Genomic DNA, 14568 nt, shown 5'->3' with positions numbered 1-14568 from the left:
TTGTGAAAACCTGTACAAGACTAATGTGTGACCCAATTCCTATAATTTTTTGTATTTATTTGCTATATATATATATATATATATATATATATATGACTAAAACACTCAAATAATGGCATGGTAAGATATTATATGTTTTTATTTACTTTTCACGTACCTATATTTTATAAGCTTTCTACAGTAATCTTGCATTACTTTTATTATAGAATCTTTTTTAAAATTTAAACTAACATAAGATTAGTTACAAGAAGAATGTATAAGGTACATAAGTCTGGTTTTATAGACTCAGAATACCTAAGCATATATAAACAGAAGGAAATGTACAATTGTATGTAAGTAAACATACATAGAGCTCAGGAAAATAGAGTTGAGCTTGTGAAAATAGCAAAGCTGGAATCGCCTCCCTAGAATATTTATATACACCCACAAAGATATTTATATAAACTTGCCATCAGTCCAAGACTTCCCATGTTATTTTCTTGCCATTTAGGCAGCCCTGATGGTCCAGCAGAGCCTCTTTACAACCCTATATTGAGTACCTTAACCTTACTCTGACATATAAATTCAAATGTCAGGGAATTATAATATGGGGAATCTTCTCTGGTTAAAGCTCAAAAAACAAAAGCCCACCAAACTTTTCCACATGCCATGATTTTTTTAAAGAGAAATAAGGGACCAGGGAAAACAGGAATGGTTAACAAAAACAAAAAATACTATTCCTTTCTTTCAAGCCAAAAGCACTAAATCATTAACTGCCTTGTAAATCTCTACCAATTTGTGTTCCATGTAAATCTCAAACGGGAGTTCTCTTAGTGAACCCTCCCCTAGAAAGTACCTGCCGGGATGTTTATACAATCATTACTGGTAGGTTTTTCTCTGCAGGAAAAAAGTCACGGCTGCAGTTCCAATCTTTAGGGGGTACAAAAACATATTTCAGGAGGCAGTAAGCCTTTTCATTATAAAAAAAAAAAAAGACTTTAGTTCCTACCATAATTATATTCTCACAAAGAAATTGAGAAATGGGATTTTCTTTTTTGGTAGATCAATGGCTTTATCCAAGCAACAGCTCATGAATAAATCTCTTTTTAAAGATCTAAGATGTGACACAAGCTCATTATTAGAAAATAACCAAATAACTAAGTATATAGATATAAGGGGGAAAAATTGTGGTACAGTATTCTGAACCAGAGCTGCATTCTCAATGATGTATCTTTTTTAAAAAAAATTATTGGGAAAGTATACTTTTGGTTAGATTGAAGTGTATCTTCTCTGAGATCACTTTCCCTACATATTTCAACTGTAACAAAATAATGCAACACTAATCTGTAAGACTTTTTTCAGTAATAGATGTTTTTCCTCAGTAAATCAATGCAAAGGCTAATTGGGGTGGAAGGTGACTATCTCTTTTGGTTATAAATACATTTGCATTGCTATCAATCTTTTCCACTACCAATGTTAAACGAGGCTGAACAACCTAGAGAGAAAAAAAAAAAAAAGTTCAATGTTAACACATAGTAAATGCTGCCATCAAGTGGCTCAATAGAGAGTTGCTCTAACAAAAAATAAAGCTGTCAACTAAATTACTAACACAAGGTTTAAAACCTGGAATCAATCTTACTTAGAGTTTGACAAGCATTTTTATCATAAAGAGGGGTTTTAAAACTACTACCGTGGGCCAGATGTGCCCATGGTATATTTCTGTACGGCCCTCAAGATAAAACTGCGGCCCACAAAGTCTGAAAAAAAATTACAATGCTCTGCAAGTGAATATTCTTTAGTTCTGGGTAGCTTGTTACTAACTCATATATCCTTACCCCAAAGCCTATCTATGATGATTTATATGTTAGTGTCATTGAACTTGAACTATTCAATGTTAAAAGTCATTGAACTCTCTTTTCTCACATTTAAAAAAAATATTTTATCTAATAATCTTAGGACCTTAATACATGCAAACTTTATTTTAATAATTTCCACTGTTCATTGCTTAGAATTAACTTTGAAGTAGATAGGGTATGTCTGAGAGATGAGAAATGGCTTCCCTAGAACACAGCATGATACTTTCACATATTGGGCAGTGGGAGGTACAGGTTTTTAACTTATCAAAGATTGGCCCCCATATCTGTATGAATAATTACAGTGTTAACTTAGTTCCACTTTGCATGGCAAGGAAGAAAAGTATGATGCAAAGATGAGAACCTTTTAAACATACAATTTTTTTAATCAACAGATTTTAATGATGCACATGAGAAACTGATTTTTTCTTTTATTTCCATAATGGCAGATGTGAAAGCACTGAGCTCAAGTTAGGATGTTTATTCTCAAAGACATTCTAAGTGATGCAGGTAATTAAATAGTTTATCATTGCTCAAATAATAAACACATTTTAAATATACATTTCATAATCAATAGAATTTTGCAAATGGGAGCTGGTTCTGAGGTTTTCAAAGTTCTAATACAAAGCCTATGGTGTTAAGTATTTCCCAAAGCGTGGTCAAGAGACTACCCGCAACAGAATCATATAAAATACTTATTAAAAAATCAGATTCTTAGATCTTGGACCTATTGAGTCAGAATTTCAAGGGAGAAAGAGACAGGATTTGAATGTTTAACATCTCATAGGTAACTTCTATGACCTTAAAGTTTAAGAACCTCTTCATTTTAGTAAATGAGAGACAAAAGTAAACTCATCTCCTCAAGATCACAAAACTAGGATTAGAATCAGAAATAGAAGACTGTCTTCCTGCCCTCCAGTCTAAAATTCATTATCCTTTACTATATAAACTGGAAAAAGCTTTCCCATTTCAGGTCTCAAAATCCTTTCACTATGATTGGGAGCTATTAACTACATACAGGAGAGTCACTTCTTAAGTTACAGCCTATGGTCTTTAATAAGTAAAAAATAAAAGGTGCTATATTATTATAAAGAAGGTATATTATTATTAATTACCATTAAAACTAACAATAGCTGACTTCCTATAAAGGCAACAGTGTAAAACTGTCTCTGTTCCTTCCTTTACCATTAAACCAAATGAAAACATGGTCAAGAAACATAAATCAAAAAATGAACCACAACGTTTTAGATTGTTTGCTCAAAGAGCTAAATTCCTTCTATAACTGGATGACAATTACAATGTGACTTTGCCACCTCTTGAAACTGGACTGGTCTTCTGACTTGCTTCGATTAATGGAATGCAGCAGAAGTGTTGCTTTGAGAATTTCTAGTCTCTGCCATGAGAGGTTTTGAAGCTTCCTACCACCCTCTTGGAACCCTGAAATCACCATGCCATGAAGGTAGCCAGAATGAAAACATGTGGAGAGAGAGGCCCAGACATCCCAGCTGTCTCAGCCATTGCAGATGAGCCACCAGCTGACTGAAGTCAGGTAAATGAACCCAGATAAGATTGGCAGAACTGCCCAGTCACCAACAGAATCGGGAGAAGTAATACATTGCAGTTGACTGAAGTCACTAAGTTTTGAGGTGCTGTGTTACATAATAATAGATAACTAATACAGTAAGAAACAACCATAACCACAAACCATAACATACGAAGAAACAACCACAATGCTAAAGCACAATGGCTGCCAGGTACAGTGAAAATAATACAAAGACAGAGGAGGGCTCCACAAGAGACAGAAGCCACTGCAGGCCCTGAGCACAGTGAAGCATTCACCACAGTAGGTGGGATATACCAAGGCAAAAAAGAATCTCTCTTCACTTGAATGGCCAACTGGGTTTCATGCAAGAGCTGGGAAACCTCAGTAAATCTTACTTTGTACCACAGAGTGGCAGATATTGCCAAGCTGAATATGAAAGCATACAGACGTGTCGTCTTCCCAATAGAGTTGCTGTGGGTGAAACATGGTGGTAGAGAAATTATCAGTGGAAATATCCCTGCAGACAAGCAGGAATGAAAGGAAGAAAGGAAGTGGGGAGGAGGGAAAAAAGGGAGGGAGGGAGTGGGGAAAGGGAGAGAGAAAGGAAAGGGGAGGGGAGGGGAGGGGAAGGGAGAGGAGACGGAAAGAAAGAGAAAGAGAGAAAGAGAGAAAGAGAGAAAGAGAGAAAGAAAGAAAGAAAGAAAGAAAGAAAGAAAGAAAGAAAGAAAGAAAGGAAGAAAGGAAGGAAGGAAGAAAGAAAGGAAGAAAGGAAAAAGAAAGAAAGGAAGGAAGAAAGAAAAAGGAAGGAAGGAAGGAAAGAAAGGAAAGGAAAGGAAAAGAAAGAGAGAGAGAGAAAGAGAGAGAGAGAGAGAAAAGAAATAAATAAATAAAGAAAGAACGAACCTGTGGCTTCACTAGGTGCCAGAAAGACTTCTAGGTAACACAGAATTGGTTTACTATATACCTCAGGGAGAATATTCATGGGAATGTGTTCAAAAGCCATGGTCTAAAATTCAAACTTTCTGCTGCATTCTACCTAACTCTCCTATATATTATCTATCATTGAATAGCTGATTCAGGTGTGTATTATAGATGAAAAATAGAAAAAAATCAGCTGGGACATATGTAAAAATAGTACTAAAAGTCTAAGGAAAAGAATATAGCAAGCAGGAGGCAGATAAAAAATTCATAAGACTATAACACAAATCAGGCCAAAAATTATGAAAAATATAGTATTCCTTAAATTAAAAATTATTTTAAAAATCACAACCCCTCTGAAACAAGAATCCAGATAAGACATAGTAGGACTCAAGGAAAAAGATCAGAAAATAAATGTAATGAAAAATGCTGCGTCAGAGTCAAAAAATAGAAGAGAAAATGAAACTATTACATTATTGAAGGTCACATTAAAGGTATCAGAAGGAAAAAACAAGCCATTTCTAAAAACACAAAAATATAGAAGAACAAAGACTTAAGTATTTGAAAGAACGTTACTGATATAGAGCCAAAGGAGATCCAATGTGTGTATAGTTGACATTTCTAAAGAAGAAATATAACAAATATCCAAAGATATAATAAAAGAACATTTCTTTGAAATAAGGGAAAAATCAAGCATATAGGTAAAATGAGTACATTGTATACCAGGAAAAGTTGCTATAGAATGATTAGCACATAACCTGAGAAACTTTCTGGAGTTTAATGATAGAGCATTCTGTGGGGGGCAAGAAAGAATCTATTCTCCTATAAGAAAGAAAAAAATCTGGCTGACCTCAGATTTAAAAATTACTGCAGAAGGCAATAGAGCAATATCTACCACATCTTTGGGAAAGGGAAATATAAACCAAGAATGTTAAATCTAAACCAGTTATTATTTCAAGTATAAAAGTAATTGACAGATCATACGAAACATGCAAGAAATCAGGAACACCACCTCCTTTGAGCTCTTCTTTAAAACAACTATTATAGTATGATATCCTATAAACTTAGAGGTAAGTGGAGAAATCATTGTAAAGACACTACTCAACTGTGAGAGTTATAAGTAGAACAGAATGTAAATGTTATAGACCATAGTATTTTAGAAATAATAATATAATCTGCCTCTGGTGATAGAAGAGAAGAGAAGGGGAAGTAGGTTAAAGAGAAAGCATACTCATATCTGTATCTCCTAGAAGAGGAGTCAAATAGATAGTGAATCTTAAAGGGATAACTCATTAAATCATGACTTAATTATATAAACACTTGGAAAAATATGAATATCACAGATCATACAGTAAATAAAAATGATTAAAAACTAAAAGTATATCATAAAGAGAGACAGGTTTAAAATAAAAATGGTTGTCAAAAAACTAAATACAAATGAGCAAAAAAATCCCCTACAGTTCTATATCTAAAACCTTCAGATTATATTAAAAAGAAAAAAACCATCTGCTATATAAAAGGGTGATTCCGAAAGGCCTGAAGAAAAAGAAAAGGCAAAGATAAACCAATAAACAAACAGATCTGAAACTGCTGGTCAAGGAGGAGCCAGAAATCTAACAAGTTGCCTTGTAAAGACAGGGGATTTTACTCTTCCCTTATCCATGATGAGGACAATGAAGCCCATTCCTGCCTGCAAGAGGTATACGATTTAAAATGGGAAACCAAAATTCCACAAATAATTATAATAAATCATAGCCCCATTTCAAGACACGTCATTTATCTCATTCAACATTTATTCAACAGCATTAACAATTTTTTAAAGCCTTTTAGGTATTTGTATTAGTAAGTCATTTTAAACTGAGAATTTAGAAGGGTCTGTTCTAAATTTTTTAAACATTGCTTCTTTCAATAGCTTGTTTTAGGGTTGCTTTTACAAAAACAATACTTCCCTCTTTTCATGTCGTGGTTTTTTAAAAAATATCTTTCGCTTCACTGGCACAAGGGCCAAAAGAGAGGAGAGAAAAATGAAGTTTATCTGAAAGATGATGCTAACCCATTGAGTTCGAAAGTCTTCTCTTCATGTATGCATAACTGTCACAATATGCATCAAATGCTTCTTCTCAATGAATTAAAGTGGTTTGACAGCCCCAGAAAGCTGTGTCGTCATCCTCTAGGAAATGATACCCATTTTATTCCAAGCAGCTTAGAAGAACTATAACCCTCATGGAAACTATTAGCTGTTCCTGACACTAAGAGAATCACAGGACAATCAGAGACAGCGATCTCATTCTCCACCAACAGAGGAGGTGAGAAATAGAGATGACAATCTAGGTCATAACTTAGAGCCAAAACAGGAAGCCACTAAGATATGAGCAAGGAAATTTTCACAGAGAGGTGGCAAGTTTAAAAGACACCATGACTATCACAGGGCTGGACATACCAGTGAAGAAAGGAATCCTTGGTAGAGAACACCAAATACCAATATGCACCGTACGGGCCCAAAGAGAGGAGTACATAATCTCAGTTGATTTAAATCAATAAGTAAATAAATATTAAAGTTTACAGATACCTGATTGTGAGCTCTTAAAATTATTTCTAGTTAAGCTATAACATTTGAAAGTGGATTCACTTTAACCTTTTCACTAAAATGGATCAACCAGGTTTAAGATCAGTGCTTAAGCCAATGAAACAAGGGTAAATCACCAAGAAATCTGCTTTCTTAGGTTCTTCTAATAAGATTATTACCTAGTAATCACAAGACTTTCCTGAGGCGATCAATCATATCTAAACAAACTTTTAAAATGCACATCTTGGGTGTTACAGTATGAGGTTAGCTGGAAACATGGTGGCCCTTGTCTCTGGAACAACTGACATAAGCGGTGTACTTAAGGAGGAAGGTGGCTGCAGAGAGAGTAAGGCAGAGACAGGAAAGAACAAAAAGCTCAACAGTGGATCAACACTTTACTTTTCCTTATAGTCTAGATGTGCATGGAGCCAACAATTCACTTTTTTTTTTTTCGGCTGTGGCACGTCTTAGTTGCGGCATGCAGGATCTTTATTGAGGCATGCAGGATCTTTCATTGCAGCATGCAAGCTCTTTGTGGTGGTGCGCGGGTTTTTCTCTAGTTGTGGTGTGTGGGTTTTCTCTTCTCTAGTTGTGGCACGCAGGCTCCAGGGCATGTGGGCTCTGTAGTTGTGGTGCGTGGGTTCCAGAGCATTTGGGTTCTGTAGTTTGCAGCATGCAGGCTCTCTAGTTGAGGCGTGCGAGCTCAGTAGTTGTGGCATGCAGACTTAGTTGCCCCACGGCATGTGGGACCTTAGTTCCCTGACCAATAGTTGGGGTTCAATTAATGTCTGATAAATTTAAAGATTAAGTAAGTAAGTATGAAATTCCCCAAGGGCTGAGGCGACTTTGATGGCTCATCCATCAGTTCAGGTGTGATATTAGGGATCTTCTGGTCCTCCTACAAGTTCTTATGGCTCTGCCAGTCTTCTCACTAGGGAATGAGCCTAGGCAGTATACCTCAAATCCAGGAATCAGGCAGAGACTAATATATATATATATATATATATATATCTGATTCTTACCTCCAGTAGTTTTTAGCTAATATTGTTAAATTAGTTGTTTCTAGCTAATGTTGCTGAGTTCAAAATTACATAAATTTGTCTTCCTACAGACAAATTTATCCCATAAAATCTCGCATGTTTATCTAAGGGAAAACATACCATTTCTAGATAAAGTACTTACACTATTTTTTTGAAAACCTACCGTGTTGGTAATGTTTCTAGTCATTAATTTCAGATTGGAGGAAGAGAGAATTCAGCCATTTTTCATAGTCCTGCAAAAATCATCCACAGCTCTGCTGAATCAAGCACAGGATAAAGCTACAAGATTCACTCAACTGAAACACATCACCTCAGCCACCGTATGTTACTATTAAAACAAAATAGGAATCGGGTTTTCAACCCAATAGTTTACCTAAAAAGTCTCTTTTAGGCAAGTTTGACCTTTACAATACGAATTTCATTTTGTTGTAAGCTCTAACATTTCTATTACTGCTCAACATGCACTCTTCATAGAGATCTGCCCTAACAATTTCTAACTGTATTTATTCATGCTGAGCATTCTGCTTAACTACTCGCCTAAAATGCAGTACGGTTACCAGAGAAATAATATTTCCTGTTATTTCAGGACGGTGAAGGTCAGACCAGTTTCATGCAAAGGGAAATGAAAAGTTTTGTGTCTTTAGGCTGTGTAGTATAATTTCAGTGCTTTTCTTGCTCTTTATGGTAGAGCCTTCGACTGTTCCTCATTTTACTGTGATCACCATTGTTATCCCCTGCCCTCTCTCCCATGCTTTTTTAAATGAGCAAGGTTATTTCTAACATTCTACCACCTATGGGAATTGTGTATCATGCACAGCATTGAAAATTTAACTTAAAAGCAGCCTTTGTTACCAGAAAGCAAGAAGAATTATATTCTTGCTTATATTATATTATATTCTTACATATGCTTATATTATATTCTTTAATCAAGTAATGAATCCTCTGGATAAAGTAATGTATTTCATTGTCTACAGTATTTTGAGGAGTCAGATGATCTCATAGAGATTGCCTGTTGTGGGGTTCTATTAAACTTGCCCACAGTGGTAACATAAGCCCATCCCTGGTTCAAGTGGCTGCTTTCCAATGGAGCCTTACAGCATAGCGGCTACACGCTTGGACTCTGGAGTTAGAAAGACCTGGATGTGAAACTTAGTTCTACCAGTAACCTGCTGTGTGAACCTAGGTAGGTTGCCTAACTTCCTTTGTTTTGCATTCAACAAACTGGATGCCCACTGTTCTATTATTACTACTCCTTGCTTACAGAACTACAGCAAAATGAGCTTAAGTACAATGACAGAATTTGCAAGCATTTTCTTCATTGAAAATGCAGTATGCACTGAAATCACGCCAGGGCCCTCACAATATGGCTGAGAGTGGGAGGGGAAGTTCTACAGAACCAGGCAGTGTGTCAAAGTGTGGGCCCACATAGGGTCAGCAAAGTAAAACGCAAAAAGAATAAAGCAAGTGTAGATGAGGTTGGGACACGTGTCAATGTCAGGGGAGTTCAACCTTGTGGGTGAGGCACAGCTAAAAGTAAAATCCTGGCTATACACAAAGACAGGCATTTAAGTGGCCTTATAATCATCCACTGATTTTCAACTACCACTGCAACAGTTCACTGTTATGTTAGAGGTGAGCAGGCAGGAAGGAGGTGGGGTTGTAGTTACCTCCTTGAGGATCTCACATAAATCACAGCTTACAATTTTCCTATATATCAATTCATTACTGATGGACTATGTCCGTCATACATGAGAATGTTCTCCAATACGTGTTTTGTAAGTGTAGTGGGTTGAATGACCACTCCCAAAATATATATCCACCCAGAACCTGTGAATATGACTTTATTGAAAAAAAAAAGGGGGGGGGGTCTTTGCAGATGTAATTAAGGATCTCAAGATGAGATCATCCTGATTAACCAGATGGGCTCTAAATCCAATGACAGAGTCTTTGTTTCAGACAGAAAAGGAGAAGACAAAGGCATAGAGTAGAAGGCCATGTGAATACAGAGGAACAGCAACAGGGCCCCAGATGAGTAGCCAGATTTGAAGCCTAACTCCAGTCCCAGAAGGGAATCAAAGCATTCATTCATTCAGCAGTTATTTTATGGAGGGCCAGAATTTGATGGGTATAGTCCAATCATAAAATATAAGCTGGGTAGTAGGAAGGTATTTCTGCAATTCGTCAGCCACCTGAACACCTTGGGCTTACCCTTGATCTGTGGACAGCACTGCTAATTCCACGTCTTACCAACCAATGAAGCTGGGACTGTTAACATCTTACCTTGTTCAGAACTGTCTCAGGAACCAAGGAAGTACAGAGTCATTAGGAGAATGCCAGTGGCTGTCACTGTGAAAGTCAGTGCCTGGAGCAACAAGGCAACACTTCTTCCCTCGTCAATTTCTTCACCCTTTGGGCAGCTGCCACTCATGCTTCTCCGGCACTTTCCCATGCCCTTCAAAACATGATAAAAATAAATTTAGACTCCAGTGTTTCTGACTTCAAGTGTCACCATGTCATTAACTCAGTGTCTTCATTCTAGAAGGTGATTGACAGTGAGAGAGCAATGCTTAGTCCAGAGGAATGGCTTTCTCATATGACCATTTCAAGATGTCTAGTTAATATGGCAAAGCCTAGGCTCTCTTCTTTGAAACAGACAAAACTACAATATGAAGAAAAATGGGAAATATGACATAGAAATAGAAATATGAAATATAAATGTGTATGTGTATGCAGCCACAATGAGGAACCATACTTTAAGAAGTTTGTCAAAGAATGGCTGCATGTGTATAACTGAGTCACTTTGCTGTACAGCAGACATTGGCACAGCATTGTAAATCAACTCTACTTCAATTAAAAAATATGTATTTAAAAAAAAGAAGTTTGCCAAGCATGGTGAGTATTAGACCTCATTAAGAGAGAAAGCTGAGAGTGGATTATGCATATCTCCAGATTACTAGAGGGCACCAGATAAGGAGTGAAATCAACAACTCCTTACTTGCAAAGGTAAGATCTGGGTGCATGGCAGAGCACTTGAGAGTCCCTTTACCTATCTGACAACCAACTGTGGCAATGAAGCCGAGAAAGGGAAAACTGACATACTGAAAGAAAAATTCACCTGTTGGGTGAGAGGTGAGAAGAGAGATGGAGGACAGTAACCAGCTCTTGGCAAGGTAAGAGCTAAACACTAAATCAGTACACAAGAAATCCTGAAACACAGGAATTTTCAACATGACCCAATAAGAACTTCTACTAGATAACAGCAGAATCCAACCCACAGATGAGGTTTTCCCTTAATTTATAAAGCCTACAAAGACAATTAATTAATCCAGTTCACTGTTGAAGTTCTTCTGCTATACTGTATCTTCAAAAAAAAAAAAAAAAAAAAGCTGGTCCACTAAAAAATGGCTTTCCAAGCCTATTCTACTCATCATTGACTATGTTTTCATGTTGTCTATTTTATCCTTTGCAGCATCTAATGTTGTCTTCATTTCTGTTACGATTTTGTTTTTCTCTCCCATTTCTTTTTGAGCTCTACAGTTCACTATTCATTTCTTTCTACTGTCTCATCCTTTGTCCTTTGTGCTTTTTCATCTCTTCTCAGTGCTCTTATTTCAAAGGATCATATCTTCTATTATTTTGACAAACGACTCAGCTTTCCCTCCCCCTTTTTGTGTGGTACGCGGGCCTCTCTCACTGTTGTGGCCTCTCCCGTTGCGGAGCACAGGCTCCGGACGCGCAGGCTCAGCGGCCACGGCTCACGGGCCCAGCCGCTCCGCGGCATGTGGGATCTTCCTGGACCGGGGCACGAACCCATGTCCCCTGCACCGGCAGGCGGACTCTCTACTGCGCCACCAGGGAAGCCCCCTCCCCATTTTTTAAAAGTCTTAATTCTAAAATGAGTAATAACTATAAATGAACCATCATGAAATATGTAAAAAGATACACCAAAGGAAAAAACCCACCAAAATATATAAAGAAATACTTGAAGAAAAAAATTAAGACAGCCAAAAATTACCCCAAGAAAACTATACCACGAAATATATAAAGAAAGCAGATGAAGGTCATAAGGAACTTTTACATAAAACTAATGAAATAAACAGAAAAATAAAATCATGATTTAAATGAATGAAACATTAGAAGCATCAAAAAAGGGGCACTGATACTACTGAAAGCAAGGCCATGAATATGGAGGACAGCATTGATAAAACTGAGCAAAATAAAATGAAAAAGAGAAAATACTTCACAAATGTAGACAGAAAATGAAAGAATATGACAGACAAATGAGTTCCAAAATAGGCATAACTGACATTGCTGAAAAAGGAAACAAATGAGACAGAAGTTTGCTAAAAGATATAATAGAAGAAAACTTTCCTGAAATAAAAGATTGAAAGGTAAATTTTCCCCTCCAAAATTGATATAAAACAATCAACCCCAAAATTTCAAAGATGGACTTAAAAGATATTATGAGCACCCAAGCCAAAAAAATCAATCAAGTCACCTATTGGTGTGTGGTGCATAAGAACCTGAGTTCACTTTCCATGAGAACTTTCATTGCCAGGTAACAGTAAAGCAGGTCTAGAGGATCCAGGCAGTAAAAGGGTGATCTAGAAATTTCATTCCCAGCCAGATATTCTTCAAAAGTAAAGGAAAATAACATCTCAAACATGAGGGAACTCAAGAATAATTGCAAAAATAATAAAGGATTAATGGAGTAAATTGATTCTACTTGAATAAAAAAGCCATGGAAATTATTTAAGAGTAGAATTTGGTGAAAGAATAGAATATAAATGCTGTAAATAATAAATATGTTGAAAAACAATCTAATTAATAAATATTGAGAGGAAGAACAAAGGAAAGAATATGGTGTAAAGAATATAAGGACACTGATTTTTCTAATTTTGCAAGGCAGATTATCACTATTGTTTAGAGCTGATAAATCAAGCAATGGAGATAATCTTATTTTAGAATATAAATGGAAACACTTAAAGATATACAAATAATAGTATAACCATGTAAACTAAAATAATATGCATGCCCTTTTATTACATAAGGAGACACTTAATGATTTTAAATCTCCATAAATCTATCCAAACTGTTTGAGGATTTCTTTTTAAACTTAAAAAAAATTAATTTTAAGGATTAGATCAAAAAGCAAACATACAAATATAGGTGACCACCCTATTTTGATATTTATATTAATATATTTTTATATTAAAGCTATGGTAATTAAAAAGATGAATAGATTAGTTGACTGACAGAATAGAGAATAAAGTCTAAATATATATATACATATGGAATATATATATATATATATGGAATTCCATATATATGGAATTTAGTATATGATAAAAACTATATATGTTGGAGTAGTAGAGAGAGATTTATTGATCAGCAAAGAATGTTGGGGAAAACTAGCAGCCATCTGGAAATGGATCAAGCTAGATCCCTACCTTACTCCTATCAAAATAAATTCCAAGCAGACCAAAAGTTTTTAAAAGTTGTAAATACACATGTTCTTTGATCAAGTAATTCCAATTCTAGGGATATGTCCAATTTTTATATTTGCTTATCAGTAACATTAGTGTTAATATGGAATAATTTCTAAGATCTATTTTTAAACAAAGAAGCAAGTTACAAAACAGCATGTCCAGTATGTTTGTACTTACACAGCATTATACTGTATGATATATATATATGTATATTTAACATTTAACATTGTGTACATGTGTGTATGTGTATATTTTAAAATTTAACATTTATATATAAATATATATATTTTATATATATGAAGTTTACACATGCACAGAACATTTCTAGACAATATATTCAAGAAATTTAACAGTTGCCTTTGGGGAGGAGGGATTGGTGAACTGCATATCTGGCATCAGAAGGAGACTTTCCTTTCCTTGTATAACCATCTATATCATTTGGATTTCTATCACTGGCATATATTGCTCTTTGGATGAATAAGAAGATATTTTAAAGCTCCAGGTAGCAGAAGTAGCCAGAGAAGCTCTGCACGGAACTGTACTTCCCAGGACCCAGGTATCCCAGTAACAATGGACTTACTGCACAAGTTACAGGCAATATTGCTGCAAGTTATAAAATACCTGATTAATTATAAAAGATGAATGGAGTCAGAATCATTATTATACAGCTGTAGTATACCATTTATTCAAAGAGTTAATTCTAGAATCACTGGCCTAATATCTTAATACTCAGTTGTGAAGATAGAAAAGTTATATTCATTACATATATTCTAGAAAAACTAAATATGGTTTAAGAAATTATGGAAATTAATATCAAATCTGGTCTCCTTTACTTGAGGGCAGATACTTTGATTTCAAGGCATCACTAGAAAAAACTATAAAAAATATCTGGTGATGTTTGAGGGCCACAAATCTGAGGGTCACAGTCAAAATAATTCTTTTGTGGGCCAGTTTAATATGGAAGTTTTATCTATATTTTTCTAATCAGTTTACAGATGCTGCATGGAAAAAGATCTAAGTTAAAAGGCAGAGCTTTGTCATATTCTTGGTAATAACTCTTTCAGTTTCAGCATTCCAAAAGTGGACTTATGCCCATAATTTCACATGAAATTTATTTGAGCCAGAAAGAAAGAAAGGCCCACAGAGTAGCTCACATGAGAATGACATACTCATTTACTCA

At 35.6% G+C, this 14568-nt stretch overlaps 1 protein-coding gene across 1 annotated transcript in view; it reads right to left on the bottom strand.

The window, feature by feature from the left end:
• The window catches only part of CSNK1G3 (casein kinase 1 gamma 3), a 308727-nt gene that overhangs the window by 141908 nt on the left and 152251 nt on the right, over positions 1-14568 (bottom strand). The window contains exon 13 of the mRNA XM_089909240.1: positions 8063-14568. This exon is cut by the window's right edge and continues 26104 nt beyond it. The gene's annotated coding sequence lies outside the window, so the exon portion shown is untranslated. The remainder of the gene's footprint in view (positions 1-8062) is intronic.

This window comes from Delphinapterus leucas, chromosome 3, assembly GCF_059928025.1.
Source record: "Delphinapterus leucas isolate spDelLeu-1000000601 "Yukka" chromosome 3, BTC_Dleu_Yukka2, whole genome shotgun sequence".
Classification (NCBI taxonomy): Eukaryota; Metazoa; Chordata; class Mammalia; order Artiodactyla; family Monodontidae; genus Delphinapterus; species Delphinapterus leucas.
This window is presented reverse-complemented; position numbering and strand designations above follow the sequence as displayed.